This window comes from Lepisosteus oculatus, chromosome 26 (assembly GCF_040954835.1).
Source record: "Lepisosteus oculatus isolate fLepOcu1 chromosome 26, fLepOcu1.hap2, whole genome shotgun sequence".
In the NCBI taxonomy this organism is placed as follows: domain Eukaryota; kingdom Metazoa; phylum Chordata; class Actinopteri; order Semionotiformes; family Lepisosteidae; genus Lepisosteus; species Lepisosteus oculatus.
Window position 1 is genome coordinate 11,076,212 of NC_090721.1, and position 10,344 is coordinate 11,086,555.

Below are 10,344 nucleotides of genomic sequence, written 5' to 3' on the forward strand. Positions count from 1 at the left end.
CAGGAGCACTGAATCCATTAACAGCGAAATGAACAGCACTTTGAAGTACGGAAGTCGGATCTGGCTGCATTCGTGTTTCCTTGGTGAGGTGCATTAGCTCTCGGAAACATCATTGGTGATTCTGCTGGTGTGATTGTTCATGCTTTTTTTTTCTCGCAGATGTGCAGGTTGTTACGGACGGTGGGTGGTGAACTTTAATTAAAATGCAGTAGACAGATCACCAAAGACTACAGACATGCTAATTGCAAAAAGGAAAGTTCCCCCAAGCTGCTGCAGGTTCTGGAATGGGGGGGCAGCAAGGTCCCCCGTGTCCGACCAGAAAAAGAGTCTTTCGAAAAATGCCATATTACCTTTTCTGCTCTTGATTTCAAAGATCATGTAACCTACCAGTATATAAAAAATACCTTTCCAGCTCCAACATATCCTGGATCAGTGGTGCTGGCCTGAGAATCTGATTCTCGTATTCTTGTCCTTAATAAATTAATTATAATGAACCTGTGAAGAAAAGACCGTGTTAAAGAAAAAGATAGAAATGAGCCCAACTTCAGTAAGGACACAAGGTCACCCTCTGATATTTAAAAGATGTGCGTGTGGGGCTTAAAACAGAGGACCTCTCTTCACACGAAGAGCTGCAGGGGTCTTCGCAAGGGAATCTGAAGCTGACACTCAATGCAGGATGGGATTTTCAGATCAAGTAGCCTCCTTTTGAATTGTAATAGGCTTTATCAATTCAATTTATTTTTATATAGCGCCTTTCACAACAAGGTTGCCCCAAGGCACTTAACAATACAATTGACGATACATTTTGGGTTTTTTTTTTCAATACAGAACAAAAAAACAGAAAACCACGGAGGAGAGGAACCAAAAACTCCTTAGTAATGAGAGAAAAAAACCTCTAGGGGTCCAAGGTCAACTGGTTGCCCAACCCCTCTGGGCATGCTAACATTATATAATTTAAAAAAGGAAACGATGAGGGTATTAATCCATCCAGCCAACATGTCTTCTGTGCGCAGATCTCTGTAGACCAGCAAAGTCCTCCTACACGATAGCTATATCCACGATGTCCCTCTTGGATCCATGGCAGTGATGTAGCATCCAACTCAGATGGGGCCCAGCCCGGGCTCCATCCGGACATGTGGAGAGGAGAATAGGATAGTTGGGTTAGAACAGATGTATCTACCTGGTGGGCCAACACAGGGACACACAATGTCAGGGACAGCAGCACCAGCAGCCATGGTTGCAGCAGGCTATAATGTAAGGCTATGTTTCTATGTGTCTATGCTCTGCTCCTTATTCCCCATTTATTACGAAGCTTTTTTCAGGACCCTATGCAGACGGCAGAATCGGGGTGGGAGTGAAACAGACAGAGGGAGTAGAGGAGGAACTGGACTGGTAGGCGAACAGGGGGGCGTGGTCCAGGCGAATAAGGCCAAGGGAGTCCAAAGGGAAATCCAGAGCTAATAGCAAGAGTCAAGAGCCAGGTGATCCATCCAGGACAAAACAAGACAAAGTTGAAAACCTGAACAGGATCCGCTGCAGGGAGAGGGAATAAAAATGGGGATGACGGGACCAGGCGCTCTGAGCCCCGGACTCAGCTGGGTCGGGACGCCGATAGGAGGCCTATGCCCTCAAGCTGCTGGTGTAGGGCGACTTGGTGGTAGGTGGGCCTCCGGGCGTCTGTCTTCCAATGCACAGCCTGGAATAGAGTGAGCGTCTGGCTTTTAAGGAGTAGCTGGATTGGAGGCAGGTGCACATGATCAACTAAAATGTGAAAGAGCCGGAGTGCCCTTAAGAGGAGGGATTACAATCGTGACACCATTCCTCTCCACCCTCCCAGTGCGCATATTAACACTGTGTCCTCATTCACACTGCTGTCAGATACTGCCGTCCCCGGACTGAATCTTCCCTCCTCAAGACCCAGCTCAGCTCACCTCCTGCAGGGATGGGCTGGACCTCCGGAGCCCAGGAAACTGCAGGCCACCTGTGGGGCTGAGAGGAAGAAAGAAGAAGAGAGACCATGAATATTTATCACAAGAAATCAAATCCCAGTGCCTACATAACATTGGAGACATTTAGAAGCTATTATGTTTGTGTGAGAACAGAAGAGCTGTGTCTTGTTGCTGGTGTGTTTTGCCTTGGCAGCACTTACGTACACAGATCTGAGGTGATCTGTCCCAGTGAGAAGACCACATGGGGCTTCAGTCCCCATGCTCGGCAGTGGCACACTTGGCCACAGTCTAGCTTCAAGAGCATTGTATTTCTTGCAGCACACAGTACGTTCAAAAACACATCGAGAATCCTCAGCAAGGCTTTGAAATTCACAGCTCTGCCATTACCTGGACACGAGTTAAACGTTCAGACTATTCTTTAAAAAGAGCCTTTGAAACATATCCGTAGCGTCGGAGACACCACTACCAGAGGCTCACCCAGGAGCTGAAATCAGCATCAGGCCTCCTGCTGAGGAAGGACAAAGTTCTTTATTAAATATGATTAGGATAGGAGAGATAAAGGTTCCTAGCAGCTAAGATTCATGAATCAATCCGACGGACCTGATAGTTGTCTACCAATTGTACTTCAGGAAACAAGAGATGTTACTGGTAGGTTTTCAGCAAAACTCTTCCAAGAGTCGGGGGCAGTACCATTGACGGGAAAATTGCTAATGTGCCTCCTATCCATGAAAAGGGTGACAAAACTGAGCCCAGTAGCTGTACAGCAATGAGGAATTTCTTTCGGGACCACTGCTCTTCCTAATCTGTCTCACCATAAGCACAATAAACTCACCAGGTTCTCAGGTCAGACCAAAACAGAAGGATCAGCAACAGTGTAGAACTGGAGTCTCCAGCTTTCAACCTCCAGCTGGTCTTTTCTGCAGGTCTGCGTGTGTGGAGAAGGAGTGCAGGGGAGCAGGGCCTACTGACCTGTGGTTCCTGCAGTGGCGGAGATGGTCATTCTCATCATGTGCTTAAATGAGAAACAGGAGAGTTGAAATTGGAAACCAGCTGCTTTACTGACCTAGAAAAGCCCCCTATAACCTGATAGAGATGGATCGATTTATTTATTTATTGGCATTTTAATAACTGGGCTTTTGTTTTCACAGGGAGCTGATGAATCTTTAAATATTTAACTCTTCAGATATCCTTAGTCTTTCCTTTTTGTCATAATGCATGACTTTTCAGTCATCACTGCTTCTCATGAGTCGGCTGCCCTGTACTGCACAGCTCCCCTGATGTGTGCCTGGGTGTAACATCCATTAATTACTGCTGCCCCGCAGAGGTATTGGCAGAAAATTGCACATGTAGACTAGATGCAGAGCTCTGCATGTGGGATTTGCTCCGGAGATACAGTCTGTATCTCTGTAATCTGATTCCTAGCGCCGCAGCACCAATGGGTGTGCCTCGGCCCCAGGGCTTTGAGGAGACTGTTTTCCAGTGTGTGATCACAGGAACGGAACCCCGCCAGGCTCCAGTGCCAGCGATCCTATCGGAGCTACGCCAGGAGAGGCTGGGTGGGGCCTGGCTTCTCCTCAGGGCTGTTGAAGGAGACCGAAAGCTAAAAAGCTATTGCCTAGGCAGCGTGCTGGCCTTTCAGCTAGGAATTGTTTGTGTTTTAAAATCCACAATTGGAAAAGAAATGTTGATTTTTACAAGCTCTCCATCCCCAGATGCACACATGTGAGCACAATACCACCAGCTGCATGGTTACTGTTAGTGTAATTTGCTGTCACCACTCATGTAGTTAAAACCACTATGAAGTATGTTCTTTGAAACGTGTGTTTCAGCCCTGGGTCTACAACTTCATTATATCTTCTTCAGCACACCTGAAGAAGGCTCCTGGCCGAAACATGGTGTTTTCTTTCTTCTTTTTTTCAGCATGGACTAAACCTATTACTTGTTCCTTTGCAACTTCATTATATGACTCTTTGAATGTCCCGTATAAGACTTAAGCCTGGTCTTAAGACTAAAGACGTAAGGTCAGTTAAGCCTGGTCTGCGGTGGTCTTCAGTCATCCCTACACCTGCACACAGAATGCTCTGACCTCCTGCTCTGAGCCTGACACTCAACACGCACTTGTGCGCACAGTCCTCACCTCCAGAGAAGAATAGACACCTGTGGGTGTATTTACCTGCCAACACAAGGAGCCCTGGAAATGTGCAGCTCGGACTGTACGGTGAACCAGTTGGCGATTTGAATGAATGCAGGAGTTTTTCCTCTGAAGAAAAAGATCATAAATAGCCAAGTTCAGACTTCCAAGCTATATAAGGATTTTGAGTAGGTCGGTCTCTTTGGTTGCCTTGTGCTGGTGCTTACTGCTGCCTTTGGAGAAACTCCCTGGCTCTGAGGGCCATGACAGCGCAGATCAGCATTTCTCTTGCACCGGCAGGGCCAGGACGACAGCTCAGAGCCAGCTGGTCTCTTGTACGTGACTGTTGAGTGCTCACTGCAGAGGCTGGATGGACGTCCTTTGAAATTAGGATACCATGGTAAATGTGTGTGAGCTTTTTGCTGTTTTACCACCCTTACACCTGGCACCTTCTCTGTTCCTGGTCCTGGTTAGTGTCATGAGCTGTGTGCTCTGTCAGACACTTTACCCTGATTTCATGAGCTTTGCTGCACTTTACTACAATATGCCACAGTGAAAGTGTTTATCTGTAATCAGTGTTCTAAAACCATAAATCACAAAAGCTGTGTTTGTTCCAGGCTAAACCCTTCCCTTTTTCTTCCTTCGGGGATGTGTTCTCTCATGCTACAGCCCAGCTGATATAAGAAACAGAACTACGGTTTACTCATGCTCAGACATTTTTTATTTTTTTTCTCATGGTCTGAGGTTAAAAACTCATACCAAGGACTCACCCTCTAATCCAGACTGTCAAGAAATTACTACAGTTCATCATGGCAATCCAGTTCCTTCCAGCAATAGGAAAAGCCATCTGCCTGTGTGCAGCTGGGAACGTTACTGCTGGAGGTGTGTGTTTCGGCCACGTCTCCTTAACCACACAGGACACAGAGGTCAATATTTCCTTAACTCACAAAGCCTCAGATGCCATGGAAGTGGAGGAAGAGACACAGAAAAAAACCCTGCCCACGTCACCCTGCTCGAAGACTGAAACTGAACCGGGCAGGAAGGAGAACGCGGCGATCCGTGAAATAAAGGCAAGGAAGTTACTATCCCTTCAGAGACGTCCCAAGCCACCCCAGTAGCCTGGTAACAATCTCCGCGGAGACGGTGCTCCGAGGGGGAGGGAAGGTCACTGCGGCACTCGTCATCACCAGAGAACGTTCGTGAATAAAAATGAATGAGAAATTAAGTAAATGAAATGATGAAAGTGGAGAACGACGAGATCAATTGGAACGAATTCCAGGCATTTTTGGTTGCTCGTGTTAGACAGACTTCTTCGAGGGACTATTGCTACCATTTCACATATTTCAACAGAACCTTTCAAGAAGGAGTAAGTCTGGAAGAAAAAGAATACAGTACTTTCTTCATGTATCAGCATGACCATTGCTGATGAAGGCACCCCAGCTGAGACAAATCACAGAGCACACACCTGAGCAGGCACCAGCTCCTGATATTTGCTCCACGAACACAGCACTGCCAGGAGCAGACTGGACCAATCCATTGTGATCAGAGGATCAGGGCTATAGAAAGACAAGGCAAATACAATAATAAAGACTTGGAGCTGTCACTCAAGTTCCTAAAAAGAAAACTAGATGTGCCTGCAATTTTTGCAAATTATACTTTAATTTAGGTTTTGATACCTGTTCTGTTTTTTTCACTAAAGTTGTAGATGCTCGGGCAAACCCTATTCAATCATACCCTGGTGATGAAATTACTTCAAACTGGAGTCTGTGCATAAGAAAAGATCTACTAGAGACTGAAACAGTAACTGCAGGAAAACCCTTTCAGATCAGGGTGAGCACTGAGAAAGCCAGACCCAGGTGTCTCAGGTGCAGACACAGCTCTACAGATCCCCTTCCCTTCAGCTGTACCTGTGCAGTGCTGCACAGACAACACTGCAAGGATAGGAACAGGCAACACTGCGGGGCCAGACACAGACAATAATAATAATTGCTTACACTTATATAGCGCTTTTCTGGACACTCCACTCAAAGCGCTTTACAGGTAATGGGGATCCCCTCCACCACCACCAATGTGCAGCCCCACCTGGATGATGCACCAGTCCTCTCCCCACACACCAGCTCTCAGTGGGGAGGAGAGCATCTATTCATAGATGGGGATTATTAGGAGGCCATGATTGGTAAGGGCCAATGGGAAATTTGGCCAGGACGCCGGGGTTACACCCCTACTCTTTTCAAGAAACACCCTGGGATTTTTAATGACCACTGAGGGTCAGGACCTCGGTTTTACGTCTCATCCGAAGGACGGCGCCTGTTTACAGTATAATGTCCCCATCCCTATACTGGGGCATTAGGACCCCCATGGACCACAGGGTGAGCGCCCCCTGCTGGCCCCACTAACACCTCTTCCAGCAGCAACCTTTTTTTTCCCAGGAGGTCTCCCACCCAGGTTCTGTCCAGGCTCACACCTGCTGAGCTTCAGTGGGCTGCCAGTTGAGAGTTGAAGGGTGATCTGGCTGCTGGCTTAAGACAACACTGCAAGGATAGGAACAGACAACACTGCAGGGCCAGACACAGACAATACAGCAAGGATAGGAACAGACAACACTGCAGGGCCAGACACAGACAACACTGCAGGACCAGACACAGACAATACAGCACGGTGCCAGTCCATGGCTGTTCTAGCTCTCCTTTTGAGTCACTTTGCTCTTCTTGTCCCAGCAGCCCCCCCGCCACGGGGATTACTGGTGGAGCAGAGAGCAGAAAAGGAAATGACTTCATCCCAGAGGGGGGGCTCCTGAGGCAGGGGCTGCCCCACCCTGTGATTCCTGCTCATCCCAGTAAGAAGGACCACGTGACCAGTCCCTGGACAGTCTGCTGTTCCACACTGCATCGCCAGCAGCACAGCTATCAGGCTGATGAGCACCAGAGAGCAATAGATTCTACAGCCCCACATCTGCAGTGAGCAGATCAGATCACTTTATTAGCCCTATACAATTTCTTGCATTAGGAATTTGTCTTTTCACACACCCCAGCTAGCTCTCCATGAGACACACAAACAGGGAGAGAGAAGCTTGGGGTCAGAGCACAGGGTCAGCCATTATACAGCACCCCTAGAGCAGCTGGGGTTAAGGGCCTTGCTCAGGGGCCCCACACAGTAGGATTCCTCTGCCAGCCACAGGATTTGAACCAGCAACCTTCCAGCCATAGGTGTAGCCACAGAGCCAGCACTCCGCCCGTTGTGATGGTACAGTGTGGCGGCTGCTGTGATGTGCAAGCAGTGCGTACAGTTATACAGTCATACAGTGATACTTAGCCAGTAACAGGCTGTGATTTTCCCAAGCTGTGACACACAGAAAAGACCATATTCAATTATTCATCAAGTTGTTGTCTTTGTAATAATGAAGACTCAAATCCATTATCCCTTTATAAATGATCTCACGGCCTTGTAGTCTCTAAGTACACATGTAGAAAGTGGCGCCTGGTCTGCCCTGTGCCTCGTTCGACTTCTTATTGTTTTTTTTACACAACAAAAATGGAATTTTCTTCACGCAAGTGATGACGTCCCCAGCGCCAGTGGGGTCCTCTTTCCGTAGCTCGAGAGTACCACCTGGTGGTACTGTGTCTGCATTACACGTGTTGTCATTTGGCTTTTGAGGTCGTGTTGTTGTTTCCTTTGTTCCCAAGTCCTTATTTCGCGTGATTACGCAGTTGGCTCAAAATTAATGTTGTCGATTTTTCCCAACAAAACACAGCAATTGAATGCAGTTCATCTGTTAGTTGTGTAGTTCAACACTTAAATGTATCAGAAATCATCCGTCTTTTCCTATCTTGTTGGCTACATTACTCTGCTCTCCTCCCCACTGATAGCTGGTGTGTGGGGAGCGTTCTGGCGCACTATGGCTGCCGTCGCATCATCCAGGTGGGGCTGCACACTGGTGGTGGTGGAGGGGATCCCCATTACCTGTAAAGCGCTTTGAGTGGACTGTCCAGAAAAGAGCTATATAAGTGTAAACAATTATTATTATTATTATTATTATTATTATTATTATTATTATTGTTGTTGTTGTTATTTTACAATGAAGGTGCTTGAATACAATGAGTTCACCTCCAGTGTGGAGTAGAGTATTTCACAATATATGATTCTGTACAGCCCATACCCTTGGACGGAGTTTGGACCTCACACAATGCTTGTATTTAGGGGTGCAATCTAATTACTGGGGTTTAACGAGACGCACAGAAGCCTGGGGGAATTTTATGTATTTTGTGTTCATGCTGCTCGTAAGAACAGGCATTAACCCCAGCTGGTCCAGGGGCGCCTTATAAATCCCCGACCCTGCGCTCTGACCCCCAGCTTCTCTCTCCCTGTCTGTGTGTCTCATGGAGAGCAAGCTGGGGTATGAGAAAAGACAAATTCCTAATGCAAGAAATTGTATATGGCCAATTAAGTGATCTTATCTTATCTTTCATCTGACTACCTCTAAATCAGGAACAGGTAATAGCTTTATTCCATGCTGAAAAGAGAAGAAAAAAAACAACGTTTCGGCTGTGGAGCCTTCTTTAAGCCTTCTTTGGCTTACACCCAAAGAAGGCTCCACAGCCAAAATGTTGTGTTTTTTTTTCTTCTCTTTTCAGCATGGAATAAACCTTTTACTTTTTCCTTTGCAACCTACGCATGCTGACGCAGTTACCCACCTGAACTCCCTCTAAATCATACGTGTTCTGCAGTGATGTAAGATTCGATCCCTGTTCTACTCCATTAAAGGACTCATTACGTAATACAGCAGGTGATCACATACAGGTACTTTCTTTGTTCTGTACAATGTCTCGATTTTTCTTGTTATTGTTACTGCAGGCTCTAAAGTGCTCATCGCCCAGTCTTAATCCTTCCAGCGGCGCAAAATGACAGAATATAATGAACACAGCTTGTTGTAGTTTGCTGTTGCAGTATTTCTGAAGGCCCTTCGTCCAGTTAAATTAGTTCAGAGCCCATCTGGAATGGGACCAAGAGGACACTGTGACCTGGATCAGTGTGGAAACATATCTTAAAGAAGCTGATCGCGGACGATGTGGAAGGCGATTACGTCTGTCCCGTGGAATTGTTAATTATTAGTCTGATCTGTGATTGCTCCTGCAGTACAACTAAGGCAGCGGGGCTTGTTCAGATTAAACTGTCTACAAACGGAGCCACAATTTGTTAAAGTGTGTGGTAAGTGGTGGACTCTTTCCTCATCCCAGTCCCCAGGAATTGATTTATCTTGAGAGGGACGAGAGACGAGAAACTCTCCCAGTAAGACTGTAACTGAGACCCCACAGCTGTAGCAGCGTAGATCGCGGTGGGATCGGACGGATTTTTCTCGTGCGTCAGACATGAGTCACCTTGTACAGCTCTCAGACGAACTCCAACCAAAATTAGACACACAGCAGCTACAAGTGTGGAAAAGTTCACGCAGAACACAAACGGGCATTATAAATCTCCTCCGGTTTAGTATTTAAGATTCAACTGTGTGACTGTCGAGTAATGGATATTATGGCTACAATCTTAATACAAGTACCCATATTTTACAAGCGTTTTAAAAGTGTTCAAGTGTACCTGTATTGAATTTAAATTAATTCTGCGTTATTTCCTGTAATACTGGGAATTTATCCCAATTTTATAATGAAACGCTTTGTGTATTTCAGTTGCTGCACTACAACATCTCTATAGAGATTGCACTCCTGTTGTTATTAATCTACTGTTTGTCACTACAATGACACATCAAGAACAGAATCTCGCTCTGCGGGCAACTTCTCCGTTTCTAAGCATTAATCACGACTGGGACAGGGTTGCAGGCTGTACCGAGGCTGGATGACTGGAATCTTCTCCCCTCCTAGGATTAAACTGTGACTCAGAGATAACGGCAGAGGTAACGACACTCCGCTTTCTAAGGAGAGAAGGCAACACTTTCTTGTTGGATTGGGGGAGTGATGTAGAACTTCAGTCATTAAAACTAAAATTCAAAACGGGGTCTTTTTTCTGGAAAATTGGACGAACTTCAAACATGAAAAAATATAAATAATTATGATAGCTGAAAATGTTTAGTAGGGTAAAAGAAAGAGTTCAAAGAAAGGGTCAAAGGGTTTTTCTGTTTCATGTTTTGTTTAGCGAGTGGGATGAATGAGTCGAGCGAGTCTTGACCTCATCATCATGGTCGGGCGTGTCCTCCGCGTCCGTTGTTCCCGTGACTAACCGCTGACCTCATATCCGGTGAGTAAGGTCAATTTTTAT